Raw genomic sequence first — 16,151 nt, 5'->3', positions numbered from 1 at the left:
AACAAGCTAAACTAAAGTAGCATGATATGCAAGCCTCAACGGCGCAACCTTATAGACCTTTCCTCAAAAGCTGCGGAGAACTCTCAAACCTAGAACCATAGTCATTTGACCACTGGAATATATTGAACGATATAGCCATCTCAAAACTTAGATTGAAAGGAAAAGGGGAAAAGGGCGAGTGGGGATGGTTTCCCCTCAACTACTGCTGACTCTTAAAAGGTGAAAAAGAACTTTCGATTTTCATTCGAATCAGCAAAAGATAATATGACTACCCCTAGAAGACAAATATTTTATGTTAACAATGGGCAACTTGCATAATTAATTGTCCTTGCCTTAGAGCCTTGAGGGGTTTTGTCTACCCTTCTGATTTGACCTTTAGACTATTTTGAACAGATATGTATCTCAAAATTTTTATTGAATGAAACTGAAGAAATGAGGGTATGTCTGTTTGTTAGGGGGGGGGGGGTTATTTGTCATCCAATCACTTTTGACTTTAAAAAAGGACACTACAGATTCTGATTTCCAATTGAATCAGCCCCTACAAACTTTTTAGGACTACTCGTTCCATAAAAATATTATATGCCCCAGGAGAAAAACTTACAACCCCTGCTTTATGTTTTTAGAGGGTTATGTGAATTGAGACATTGTTACATTATCTGGGGATAATTTTGAAAAAAGAAATACTATCTAAAAATTTTGATCTAGTAAATTTTAAGAAGGGGATGGGCTAGTTGCCGTCCAATAATTTTGACAATTGAAAAAGACACTGGAAATTCCTGTTTTCATTTCTTTGAGCTCCTTCCAGAGTTTATTCAAACACACATTCAAAAATAACTTTATATAGGCCTACTCATGGGGCACAACTTAAAAACCTTTTTACCTGGTTTCTAGGGGTTGTTTTAATCCTTGAGTCACTGTTACATGATCTTTGGACTATTTTCAACGAAATGGCTATCTCAAAATTTCAGTTATGAAAACAAAAGTCTGGTGACTAGTTGTATTCCGATAGCTTTTGAATCTTAAAAAAGGAGCTGGGACTTTCAATTTCTAGTTAAATGAGCCAGTCAAAGTATATACGACAACTTCTTGCATCAGAACCTTATATATCCCCAGGTCATTGCTTAAGACCTTTTCCCCCGGCTTCTTGTGGTTGTGTTGACCCCGAAAGCCTTACATGATGGTCAAATGATTATTTTGAAAAATTGGCTAACTCAAAATTTCAGTATGAAGAATTTGGGGAAAAGAGGATTACAATCATTATCGCAAAACCAATTCTTGCATCATGAGTCGGCAAAACCACAAAAAAATCAAACTATTATATTGACACTGGTGATCAAAGGCGATCAGATAACCCTTCCTTTATGTCCGCTTGCGTTTCTTCTAAAATATGGCTGAATATTTGAAGGGTTTGCGACAAGCCGAAGTCTGGGACTATTAATAGTTTGTGGCTATGTTGTAAACATTATTTTGCCAAAATGTTAAGAAAACCTTTGACTAATTTTATTGATAAAAACCCTCATAAAATCGCAGAGAACCCTTTGAAACTCTTAAAAAAATTTGAACGCCCTTGAGAACAAATTTGTTCATTGAATGTTCCTGAGCCCGAGTGGATAAACTATTATAAGCATGAGTTTTTTTCTCCCGATCGTGCTCGTGAATCAAATTCTGAAAAAAAATTTATTGCTTGTCTGCAAAAACGCGAAGCTTCAGCATTTATAATTAAGCCAAGTGATGTATCTTTTTATTGTAGAAACCTAAATAAAAGAAACTCCTTGGGAGTTGATCGAATTACTTTCAGATATTTTGATTGTGTAAATCCTTTTCTTTTTAACCATTTATCTCTACTTTTTCAAATGTCTATTGAAAACAGATTTGTTCCTCATAAATTTACAGTTGGTCAAATTACCCTATCCGAAAAAAAGGCAACAAGGATTTTACAGTGTGTAATTCATTCTGACCAATACCTGTTTCTTGTACTATTTTCAAATTATTTGAGTCAGTCATTTTGGATGAATTTTTTCTAAATGTTATACTCCACCCCATTAGTCTGGTTACCATAAGGTATTAGCCGGGAGCATGCCCTTTTCACTTTATTGAATGTTCTTGGTGATGCAAAAAGAAGTAGATCCTATATTGCCCTTTGTGCTTTAGATGGTGCTCGAGCTTTCAACTCTTGCATTCTTTCCAAAGTTTTACTTGAAGCGTATAAAAGAGGGGTAATTTTTTGTATAGTAAAATGCCTTCTGTATATGTACCATCACCTTAAGGCGAAGTTAAAGGGGGATTTTCTCTTTTGATGTTTTTAAAGGAGTTCGTCAAGGTGGCCTTAACTCACCGTCTTTATTTAAAACTCTGTTTCAAACGCCCAAAATTCGTTTAATTTAGTTATATTTACCGTGGATTTCATTTGTCATTAATGACATTTGCAGATGACGTTTCGAATTTAAGCCGTAATTTTAGTGGATGTGAAAACGCGTTTCATCAGCTCTATAATGAAGATAAAGATATTGGGCTTTTTTTCAATGTAGGAAAAACTGTTGTTGTAGCTTTCAGTTTTAAAGAGACAAATGGCCGTACTTTTATATTTTTAGCTAATACTCAAATCCCCCCTTTTCAAATATGTGTTTACCTTAGAATGTCTATTTGAAAAAATATCGGAGAAACTGTGAAAATACCCCTTGAAAATTTGAAGAAGAAACTGAGAACTGCTTATGCTTAAATGTATCTAATATTAAACACATAGATAAGTCAAATCTCGCAAGAATTTATAATAGCCTAGTTGTACCTCATCTCCTTTCTCTTTTTACAGTTTGGCAGTTTTTTAGTGAACCTCAGAAACTGTCTATTCGTAGAGTTTTTTTGATTATGCTAAATTCCTTCTCAGTTACCCTCCTTGGACTAGAAATAGTTACTTAATGAACAAATTACACCTAGTTTCACCTATGTGTACTATTGATAAAAGGCTACATGATTCTCTTTCTCTATATCGATAGTATCTCATACTTGATCGGTATTATTTATTTGATTGTCTATTGATATTTATTTTATTTGTATTTATTTATAGCTCATTGTTTTTTTTAATACTCCATCTTAAGGGCGGTATGCCCTCTTTTTGTAAGAGATAAGTTATAAATAAACTGAATTGAATTGAGTGTTGTTTTCTTCTGGATTTGAGCTAGGAGAAAGTTGAAGGCTTTTTCCTATTTCTGAAATATTTTTATCATCATTGGACACACCGATGGAATATAATGAGCAATGACCTTGGTCTTTAGTTACCAAACAAAATCTCAAAACAAAGATAAGCCTTCACTAATGCTATTTTGTCAGCAAAATCAAATGTCAGGTTACAATCAATAAATTATCAAACCCAAAAGAAAGATTTGCGGGTAAAATATTTCAAGGGAAAGTATGACCCAGTAGAAAATAGTATCTCGTTGTAAATTGTGAGAAACGAGAAACGAAATGATGCAGACTGCATTTTATCTACAGCGTAAGGCAAACTGACAAAAAGACATCTGAATAAAAAATGTTTTGCAATCTAAATAAATAATAATATTTATCGGTGGTACATTGCAAAAGTCTAGTTAATATCAGAAAATCTAAAATTTGAATCAACAATAAAAATTTCCGTTCACAAAGCTACTTATGACATGATTTATGTTCCTTGTGGTTTTATTTATCATTCTAAAATCAGAGTTGCCATGAAGCTTTTTTGTGAGGCTTCTGCTTCATGATTATACATCTTTACCTGATGAAATCTTGCTTACTATTTTTGCTGAAAGGTTTTGCTTTCCATTGAATGAGAATAAGTAGTTTGAGCGATGAAACTTCACAGTGCTGCAAAGAAACTTTTCAGAAAATTGTAAGCAGGGTTTCTTTAGGAGATGACGTGTCATTTTGAAATAAAAGAAACACATGCAGGATAATTAATGGATGTGAAAATCACAACTTTTTTGAGTGAAAATTTGTTGTCAAGGAAAAAAAAATGTTATTGCAATAGCTTGCAATGCAGCTAAGGATATATTTTGTACAACAGCTACGAGCATTAATGTCATCATTTCCAATTGAGCAATCCAATGAAAGGTTTCAGCATTGATTTTTTTCGGTGGAAACATAAATAGTAAAACAACGATGACAGAAAGAAGAAGATATCCATAGTAGATAAATTCAACTATATCTAAATTGAAGTTCTTCAAGCCATGTTGTACAGGAGTATAGGGTACAAGAATAAAAAAGGATCTAACTGAAAGACATAAGACAACTATACCATTAATTTCATCGAAGTCAATTTGAGCATTATTTTTCGTTCAGTGCAAAACCCAAAAATGCTAGACCAATTTAATAAGGATCTCAGTAGTAACGGTGCCGACATTATTTAAAAATGTATCATATACACAAATGAAATGATATGTGATAATGAAATGGCTATGAAATGTCCCAGATAGGAGGAAAAAGGAGAAAGAGGAATGAAATTGTTCTTGAAGGTTTTGAACAATCCTGAAAATTCCTTGAAAAAACCTTTCTAGCTCTTGATAGCTAGCTCTGGAAAGAATTGTTGGCTCAAATTGTCCTGTCAATGTTATTGATTCAGTACTGAATTGATGAAAAAGACCACGGTTACTTGTTCGGATTCCAGCAGCTTACGAATGGATAATTGAAAATATTGTTCTTATATATCTGACATACTTTTTGAAAAAGGAGACTCATAATGAGAATCTAATTTCTTTTTGGAAAATAGATTGAGGATTTTTTCACCTGCAGATGTGATAGGCCATGTTAATCAAGTCCTAGTTTGGAGGTTGACCGTTCATACCTTGAGTTTTAATATCAGTACGTGATGCTATGCTTTGGGGTATCTCAAGATTAATTGATGCAAGGATAGTTTGACTCTTAACTGCAAGTCTTAAATGTCAAAATTCCCAGAGCAGGATAAAATCGATAGTACACTTCAAGGCAAGCTTTTACACCAAGATACCCATGATCTCATGTGCAAAGTAATATGTCTTTGGCCAAGTAACTTGCACACCGCAATTCATTTGCTAAGGCCAACATGATTGAAATAGCACCATTATTCTCAGTAAAGGTAGAATTTCATGGATGGTAAGGTGCTGCCAAGGATAGAGATTCTTTACTAGAATGGCTTCTTAGATGTATCTTGTAAACGTTTCTTCGACTAGAATTTATATCTTGACGGATGTTAACATAAGTCAAAGTTTTTCATGCTGACATCGAAACCTAATTACTGAACCTTTCAAGTAATCCAAGCATGAAGATTATCTTGTAGAGTTCAACGTATTCAACGTCTTTTAAATCTGTTTCTCCATGTTACAATCGTAAAGTCTACGATTTATTTTTAACAAAGCCAAAATAATGGTACAATAGAATAAATAAAATTCCGGGAAATCACAAAATAATAAAGATTTCCATTTCCAAGAAGACCCCTTAGTTGCAGCCAATAGTCTGAACAAGTTACTTTCCTTCCTTTTTCAGAGCCTCTCCCCTTTCTATTTGGACACTGCTTATAATTTTTGCTCTCTCAATTTTCCCGTTATTTCGCCCTCGATGTAGAGACAAAAACTAAGAAAATTAAAAAGTGTAGCACTTGTTCACTAGACGTTTCAATGTCAATAAATAAAGCCTTTTCCGACAATCTCTCAGAGTCTTTGTCTTTATTTTTTAATCAAATTACCTATGCTGGTCAGTTCCAAAATTGTTGGAAATTAGGATTTATTATTCTCGTAAAAAAAAGTAACGAGAAAGATTTTGATGGTGTCCATCCCATTACCGTTACTCCAGTTTCTTTTTACAAGCTATATGAAAGCTATTTAGCTGTTTAGAGTGGCTGAAAGTAAAGATACTCAGAAATTTTGACCAATGACAATTTTGTAACCTATGCTCTGCATCTACCATCCACTTTCTTGTTCACCTTATGCACACAATATGTAATATACTTGAAAAACTCAATACCTGGCTCAATGTTATTGCTACTGACATGTAAAAGCTCATGATTTAATTAGCCACTAATAAAACGGTAGAAAAACTATCTAAAGACTTTCAATTTGACCTTTATTTAATTAGAGTAATTGTGTCTTTCCTTTCTAATAGAGCATAAGTCGTAAAATATCCAAACATATATTCTGATTCCCTCTTAATTTATAATGGTGTGCCCCAGGGAACCGTCTTAGGTCCAATTTTATTTCTTGCAATGATATTGGTGCTGATTTTCCTAATAGGTGGAAATTCTTCGCTGATCTAATTGTCTTAGAACAATGTTTAAAAAAATTTATAAAGTAACCCAATAGACATTTTGTAATCGATATCAGCCTAAGCTGCTAATAATGATATGAGAGTCATCCCTTTAAAGCCATCGCTTTAAACCATAAATATTCTTGTAACTCCCCCTTCTTTTTCCTGCCCAATCCTCCCTGAATGGTCTGTTACCACTATGAAATTCCTAGGTATTGCCATCTCAAGCGACCTAAAATATGATAGCCATATTATAAACGTGCAAATGTCTCATTTTCCCTCCTCAAACTCCTTAAAAAAGTTGTAGGCCCAAAATCGTATTGTTTGAGGATTTTCCTCTCATTTGTACGCCAATCCCTCGAGCACACATGTCCTGTTTAGTATCCTGGCATCTTCATTGAACTGTCAGACAGAATAGAAGGAGTCCAAAAAAAGTGCCTAAGAATTATCTTCAATGTAGGTAAAGTACCTTATGCTTCTTTTTGTGTGAGAGCTAATGTAGTTACCCCTAAGGAAGGAAGAGCAAAAGTTTCCTGGCGTTTCACTAAAAGTACCCTCCATAACCCTTGGAAAACCACCCTTTTTCCCCGCCTCCCGCGTTTTATTTCAATAAAAATGCCCCTTCTGACCTGAATAACAGCTTCGACTGAAATAATATATAAAACTTTCATCCCTTACGCAGTAGACATATTCAGTCAAAGAAACTCTACAGCCCCTCCCCTTCACTCCCTTTTACCTCATAATTTTTAATTTCAATGTTCATTTTGTAAATTTTAAGTGAAAACAACTACAACGGGGACGCTGGGGGGCACAGGGGGATTATAAATGACGACGGGGGCACAGGGGGATTATAAATGACGACGGGGATACAGGGAATGTTCGATTAGCAATCATCATCAACAAAGCTCAAGGGCAATCATTAGAATCATGAGGTATAACTAAAAAAAAACTAAAAAGGTAAAAAACTAAAAACTAAAAAAAAGACCAATTCAAAAACGAATGGATATACAGACCGGGACACCGGGACACGGGTTCAACCAGATAAGACTAAAATTGGATCATTGTGAGATCTATATATATAAAAATAAGTTCTAAAACGAATGTATATACAGATCGGGATACCGGGACACAAATGACGACGGGGACACAGGGAATATAAATGAACACAACTACAACAGGGACGCTGAGGGGCACAGGGGGATTATAAATGACGACGGGGACACAGGGAATGTTCGATTAGCAATCATCATCAACAAAGCTCAATGGCAATCATTAGAATCATGAGGTATAACTGAAAAAAAACTAAAAAAAAGGTAAAAAACTAAAAACTAAAAAAAAAACAATTCAAAAACGAATGTATATACAGACCGGGACACCAGGACACGGGTTTAACCAGATACGACTAAAATTGGATCATTGTGAGATCTATATATATATATATAAATAAGTTCAAAATGAATGTATATACAGACCGGGATACCGGGACAAAAATGACAACCGGGACACAGGGAATATAAATGACGACCGGGACACTCAAAGAGAAATTACAGACTGGGACACCGGGACACAAATGATGACCGGGACACAGGGAATATAAATGACAACCGGGACATAGGGACACAACTACAACGGGGACACCGGGGGGCACAGGGGGATATATAAATGACGACGGCGACACAGAGAATATTCGATTAGCAATCACCATCAACAAAGCTCAAGGGGAAACATTAGAATCATGAGGTATAGATCTGAATACAGATTGTTTTTACCATGGACAATTTTATGTTGCATGTTCAAGAGTCGGTAAACCAATCTATTTGTATGCACAGACAATGGGACAGCGAAGAATGTTGTATATTCGCAAGTTTTACGTAGTTAAAAACCAACACCTAGTTGGTGGGGGCGCTTCGCTCCCTCCCCAAAGCCCCCCGCGCGCGTAAGTCGTTACGTGCCATATTAGTTACGCGCCATTGTAGTTGTGTCCCTATGTCCCACCTGTGAATATATATGTATATATATATATATGTATATATATGTATATATATATATATATATATATATATATATATATATATATATATATATATATATATATATATATATATATATATATATATATATATATATATATAATATATATATATATATATATATATATATGTTTTTAACTACGTAAAACTTGCTAATATACAACATTCTTCGCTGTCCCATTGTCTGTGCATATAAATAGATTGTCAGGTTTACCGACTCTTGAACATGCAACATATAATGGTCCATGGGAACAATCCGTATTCAGATCTATACCTCATGATTCTAATGATTGCCCTTGAGTTTGTTGATGGTGATTGCTAATCGACCATTGTCTGTGTCGCCGTCGTCATTTATATATCCCCCTGTGCCCCCCGGTCTCCCCGTTGTAGTTGTGTCCCTGTGTCCTGTTCGTCATTTATATTCCCTGTGTCCCGGTCGTCATTTGTGTCCCGGTGTCCCAGTCTGTGATTTCTCTTTGAGTGTCCTGGACATCATTTATATTCCTTGTGTCCCGGTGTCCCGGTCGTCATTTGTGTCCCGGTGTCCCGGTCTATATATACAATCGTTTTTGAATTGGTCTTTTTTTTAGTTTTTAGTTTTTTACCTTTATTTTAGTTTTTTAGTTATTTAGTTTAGTTTTTATAGTCATGATTCTAATGATTGCCCTTGAGCTTTGTTGATGGTGATTGCTAATCGAACATTCCCTGTGTCCCCGTCGTCATTTATATATCCTCCTGTGCCCCCTGGCGTCCCCGTTGTAGTTGGGTCCCTGTGTCCCGGTCGTCATTTATATTCCCTGTGTCCCGTTCATCATTTGTATCCCGGTGTCCCAGTCTGTATATACATTCGTTTTTGAAATTGTATATGAAGAAATAAATTTTTCTATTTTCCCCCTTTTTTCTTTTTAGTTTTTTTTTGGTTTTACGTATTTTTAGTTTTTTTTTGTTTTTTTCTTTTTTCTTTTTAGTTTTTTTTTTATTTTAGTTTTTTTAGTTTTGTTTTTCTCCTTAATTTTTCATTTTTTTTCCTTTTTTTCTTTTTTTTCTTTTTTAATTTTTTTAGTTTTTTAGCTTTTTTAGTTTTTTTTTATTAGTTTTTAGTTTTTTTTTCTTTTTAGTTTTTTTGTAGTTTTTACCTTTTTTTAGTTTTTTTAGTTTTTTTGTTTACTAATGTCCTGGTCGTCATTTATAATCCCTGTGTCCCGGTCGTCATTTGTTTCCCGGTGCTTTGTTGATGGTGATTGCTAATCGAACATTCCTTGTGTCCCGGTCGCTTTCTCTTTGAGTGTCCCGGTCGTCATTTATATTCCCTATGTGCCGGTGTCCCGGTCGTCATTTGTGTCCCGATTTCCCGGTTTGTAATTTTGTCAGTCGAAAACATGACGTCAGTCGACACACAAACATGAACTCACTCGACAGACACATACACACACACAGACAACTTATATATATATATATATATATATATATATATATATATATATATATATATATATATATATATATATATATATATATATATATATATATATATATATATATATATATATATATATATATATATATATATATATATATATATATATATATATATATATATATATATATATATATCTATATTCACAGGTGGGACACAGGGACACATCTACAATGGTGCTTAACTGATATCGTGCGTAGCGACTTTCGCGCGCGGGGGGCTTGGGGGGTGGGCGAAGCCCCCACCAACAAGGTGTTGGGGTTGCTCGAAGCGCCACGCCAATACCTAGTATATATATATATATATATATATATATATATATATATATATATATATATATATATATATATATATATATATATATATATATATATATATATATATATATATATATATATATATATATATATATATGTTTTTAACTACGTAAAACTTGCCAACAAGGTGTTGGGGTTGCTCGAAGCGCCACGCCAATACCTAGTATATATATATATATATATATATATATATATATATATATATATATATATATATATATATATATATATATATATTATATATATATATATATATATATATATATATATATATATATATATATATATATATATATATATATATATATATATATATATATATATATATATATATATATATATATATATATATATATATATATATATATATATATGTTTTTAACTACGTAAAACTTGCGAATATACAACATTCTTCGCTGTCCCATTGTCTCTGCATACAAATAGATTGGTTTACCGACTCTTGAACATGCAACATAAAATTGTCCACGGTAAAAACAATCCGTATTCAGATCTATACCTCATGATTCTAATGTTTCCCCTTGAGCTTTGTTGATGATGATATATATATATATATATATATATACATATATATATATATATATATATATATATATATATATATATATATATATATATATATATATATATATATATACTGGCTGTTGGTATGGCACTTTAACTATGTAAAACTTGTGAATATACAACATTCTTCGCTGTTCCATTGTCTATGCATATAAATAGATTGTCAGGTTTACTTACTCTTGAGCATGCAACATATTATTGCCCATGGGGAAAACAATCCGTGGGGATTATGCTTCGCACCACCCATAGTCTTAAATAAATTCAAAAATAAGCGTAAATAAGAATGATACTTAAAGTTTTACCTGTAATTGAACTGTTTTCAAGAGCTTATTCTTATATTGTCACTATTGATGCCCATGGAGAAGAGTGTTTTTTTGAAAAAATGCAAGCTGGCACTAAAATGGGGTTGACTTTTGAAGTTACTGAAGGCGGATTTTTAGATATTGATGTCAAAATATACAGTCCAGATGGCAACCTGGCTTATGAAGTTGACAGGGAATCAAATGGGAAGATCACTTTTGCTGCAGATAAGGAAGGCATTTACAGATACTGTTTTTCTAACAAAATGTCAACAATGACACCAAAGATCATCATATTTTCAGTATATGTGGATGAAAGACCAGCATATGCAAAAGAGGAGGATAAAGAGGGTGAGAACAAATTAGAGACAATGATAAAAGAACTGGGTTCATCTTGGACAAGCGTCAAAAAAGAGCAAGATTATCTAGAGATAAGACAGCGAGTCCGTCATGCAATCAATAAAGGAACCAATCACCGTGTAGTTCTTTGGGCCACTTTTGAGTTTATTGTTCTGATTGCTGTGACAGTGGGCCAAGTCTATTATCTTAAAAAGTTTTTTGAAGTGAGAAGAGTTGGATGATCTTAACATTTACTTAGTAAAGTTTAACTATTTGTGGAGTAAAAATATCCCTCAAATGCAAAAATTCCTGTCCACCAATGAAACCACAACTTCTCCTTTCACCGAAACAGGGTAGTACAAATGAACATTCAAATATCTATTATTTTGCATAGGCTTTCTAAATAGTGAGAACCATAAATGGAAATCACTTTTTAATTAATAAAATATCAAGAGAAAATAGTCAGTCATTTCCCTCAAACTCCACTGTATTTGTTTTTATCAAAACTATGAAATTTTTTTAGAGAAAACGTCTAATAAATCTGCTCCAGAAACAAAGGGAGACTCTAAGACTTTGTACAGCAGCGGTATCAATAGAGTCCATGAAAAGATTTTCCAACAAAGAAAATAGGGTTGCCTCTATAGGTAAAAAAAAGAACTGTTTATTAAAATTCATCTTTAAAAACCAAAATAAAAGAATATTTATTTACCAGGATAGCCAACTTAATAATGACATCAATATCAAAACTAGACAAGATCAATTTTTCTTATAAAATCAAAGTGCTTTTGTAGTTTAAACCTTAATATATCTTCGTACTATTTCGCATTAAAATTCGAATAGATGGAACTGGTATACAAAGGACGTTGTAGTAGCATCAACTTTCATTGGTCATCTTCACTTGTGTTGCCATTTGCACTAATTAGCAAGGTTTAAGTAGATGTAATACATAATCAGATGGGAAAGCGTTCTTCTTTGCTGCCAATTACTCAAATTTTACCATAAGATAAAAATGGACTAAAAACTCACCCTTCGAATTTCAAGAGTAATCTATGAAAAACATATTTTGCATGGCAGTATTTTAACACCTCCGTTAAACATATATACTCATATCTAGACTGGTTTTGGAAATGGAAAAGTCATAATTCTTGCACAAAAAGAAACCAGCAATAAATTTTTACCCTGTCTATACCAGCTTTACCCTGGTATCTTTTTGTTTATGGCCACACCTTGAAAATTAATTCTTTGAGTACAAATAAAACACTTTCAGAATATCTCTGAACGAGATTGTATAACATATCATCAGTTTTGGTTCATTTTTAAAGCAAGATTTGGAGCTATCATGGTTTTGGCAGCCACAAACATAACCGTTTTCAAATTCAACTTTTTGTGTCAAAGAGTTTGGAGAATTCCACGCTGTATTTGCTTGGCAATGGTTCCACTCCTTCACAAGTGCCCAAACTCATTGCAGGTGTAGCATTGACTGCCCTCTGTTGACGACATGGGGACATGGGGCTGCCTTCTGTTGACGACCTGCCCATGGGGAAGACCTATGTTGATCTGCGGTAATAACCCAACATAACATACATTAATCAAAACATAAATAAACCCTTCTAAATTAGAGCTTGGGTTTTATATGTCCTTATTATCTCTTTAGCTATTAAAGCTTAAGAATTCTCGTTGCAGTTTCATATTAGAGTAGGCTGCATGTTTATTGCATCATATGTCTTGTATCCTATTTTATAACCTTTATGGATTAGCTCTAGTTTAGTAAATGAAGTTTTTTTCGCAGTGAAACTAGTTTTCATTGCTGCACAGAAATTCCTGTTGACTGATAATATTTTTTGGAAAATGGAACGCGGTTTCTTGTTAGAAAATGCAGTTGATTTGAAAGTTGACGGAGAATACGCTATTTTAGATATGGAATTAAGACACGGTAAACATGGTATTTTAGATTTGTTCCAAGAGGTTTTTTATTTACATTTTAATGTTCTTTGCAGAAGGTCTTTTTCCAAGGTTCAATTAGCTATATTATTTCTGGTGTGAATCGGCTCACACATCAAGGCAGTGAAAAGTAAGAAGTATTTTCAGCAAAGCGATACAATACAAACGGTGAAAAACGAACAATTAGATTTATTGGAATAGAGTTTATAAGCTGAAACACGAAGCTACATTATGGCTACGTAAATATGTCAAAAAAATCCCCCTTAGCTTCTCTCAGGAAGATAAAAATTTCGGATCTAAAGTAATTCTTCGCATCAAAATTATAGTACATGAGCAAAAATGTTGTGATGAGTCACACGTTCAATTGATTTGTACCATTGTAGAAATCATTGAAAATTTCTCGTCACTAGCTGAATGGTGTCGTAATTTCATTCAAGAAAACATGCAAAAAGTGATATCACCAACACCTTACGTAGTCTTACCATTCCTAACCAGTCATTAATATATTTCACGAACTTGAGAAGTAACTAATATGTAATGCAATGAGAAAAAAACCAAAATATTTTTTTAGGTAAACCTCTCCGAGAAACACTACCTTTGGAGTAATTAACTACGTATTTTCCAGGTTCCTAACCAATGTAATTGGGTTGCTTAATAGAAAAAATGTATTATAATAGGAGCAAGGCCATAGAATACAGATATTAAGAGTCTAATGGTAATATTAGATATCAGGTGTCAGATAGACAATTTTGAAACTGAGACATAACGACAGGGTATTCACGATGAAGAAAAAAAGAATCCAGAGCATTCCAGACTTGACGAATTTACAGCTAAAGAAATCGTGATAAAAACTAACGAAAAGCTGAAAAAACAAGGATTCAGACATAGTCAGTGTTCACCCGATTTAGAGATGGATTCAATAATGCTCAAAGGCCAAAAGACCAGATAAAGTTGCCCCTGTTCCCTTCCTGTTTCGATCAAAATAGATTGCTCACCATGTCAAACAAATACAAAGTAAAAACAACAGGGAAAACCTTTTCAAGACAGTGGAAATCAATTCTTCGAATATTTCGGCCCTATGTCCAAGGGTCGTCTTCAGGACAATACGAGAAAGAGAGATAGTAAAATCCAGTAAAATCCAGAGTATCTACCACGTGGGGTGATTTGAATTAAAGTGAAGATATCTATTGTTTTGTGTTGGCTTTCAATAGATAGTAAAATCCAGAGTATCTATCGAAAGCCAACACAAAACAATAGATATATTTACTTTAATTCAAATCATCCCCCACAAGTTAAAAGAGCAGTTGTAACTTCTCTCATTGATCGTACCCTGAAAATCTGCTCCAATTCGTATGTAAATGCAGAAATAAACTTTATCAGATATGTTATTTTTGGTAATGGATACCCCATTCCTTTTGTCAATAAGATGATTAACCTTAGACTAAAAAGACATTCTTGTAAAATCGAAGAAGATATTTCACAATGTGAGGCTACTGATAAGCCCTCAAATATTGTCTATCTTCCGTATATACCAAAAATCACAACAAAATTTAAAAATATTTGCACAAAAAGTAATCTGTATGTAGTTTTTACTAATAATTTTGATCATTGATTTCTTAAATTCTGGTAAAGGTAAGACCCCAGTTACTGGCAAAAGAGGGTTCTATCAAATACCTTGTGACGGTGGAATCTACTATGTTGGCAGGACCCATCAGAATCTAGAAAGACGGCTACAACAGCATAAGAAAGACATAGACAAGGCATTAATTTCAAATAGTTCCAACAACTCCTTTGATTTTTCTTTAGGTTGGCATATATTTAATAATCCCTCCCACGGGATAATTTTTGAAAAATCTTCATTCATCAGTAATAATTTGGGGAAAAAACAGGTGGCTCGGCAATCAGTCGAAATTAGTTTCAAAATAAATAATAATATTTCTTTGAATAGGAACTTGGGGGAGTACTCACTAAATTCTTTATGCTCAAATTTAATTAAAAATGACCTAACAAAATATTTTACTAAGCCGATTTGTGTGGTCTTCGTCACTATTTTAGCTCGTCATGTGTTTAGAGCGAAGAAGCAGCCTAGTGGCTCAGGCTCATTTTTAGCTGAGATCCTTAAGAAACGTCAGCGCGATATTCTCAACGCTTCAAGAGATAAATTTGGAAATCGCAATGTTTGGTCTGATTAAGGCCATATTTTTGTGTGCGAAACTGAGACTGCTCCCATCGGGCGTATTTGGTAAATTGTGGAGAGTGATTATATCTAGTTGCCGTACAAACATGACACTGATGAAACTAGTGCTCCGACTCTGTTTCTGGAATGTCCACGCGACTAAAAACTTTCGGTATATTTTGGAATTAATCGAACAATTTTGTTTTTATTTGATACTATAAGATTATCTGAAACATTTTCTAATTCAAACTAGTATCTCTCACTGTATTCATTTCCAGATTTTGATCTTCATGTTAAGAAAGGTGTTGTAGTTCTGCTGGATTTTTTGTAAGGAATGAGATAGATTATAATGAAAGAGACGAGCCCAGTGTATGGACTGAAGGTAAGGTTTAAGTTTTTTTCAATTCAAATTGAAGGTTGATGGGAGATAAAATCTAATTAGTATGGTGTTTAAGCAGCCAAGTACTCACCTAGATGTTTTGTGGGAGGTATGAGACAGCTGATGTGAAAGATATCTTCTGGACCTAGTCAAATTGTTTTGGGTGATTTTAGTTTCAACCTGCTTGATTTGTCTAACCATAAGGTTTTTTTAAAATTTTAATTATGTTGGATGATCTATACCCGCTCATTAGAGTGCTTACACGGATTAATGGACAAAGTACAACCCTAATTTATAGTATTTTGCTTCCTTCTGTCGATTTGAAGCTTTGTTATGCGTATGTTATGGCTTTTCCTGATTCTGAC

Source organism: Artemia franciscana, chromosome 16 (assembly GCF_032884065.1).
Source record: "Artemia franciscana chromosome 16, ASM3288406v1, whole genome shotgun sequence".
Lineage (NCBI taxonomy): Eukaryota > Metazoa > Arthropoda > Branchiopoda > Anostraca > Artemiidae > Artemia > Artemia franciscana.
This window is presented reverse-complemented; position numbering follows the sequence as displayed.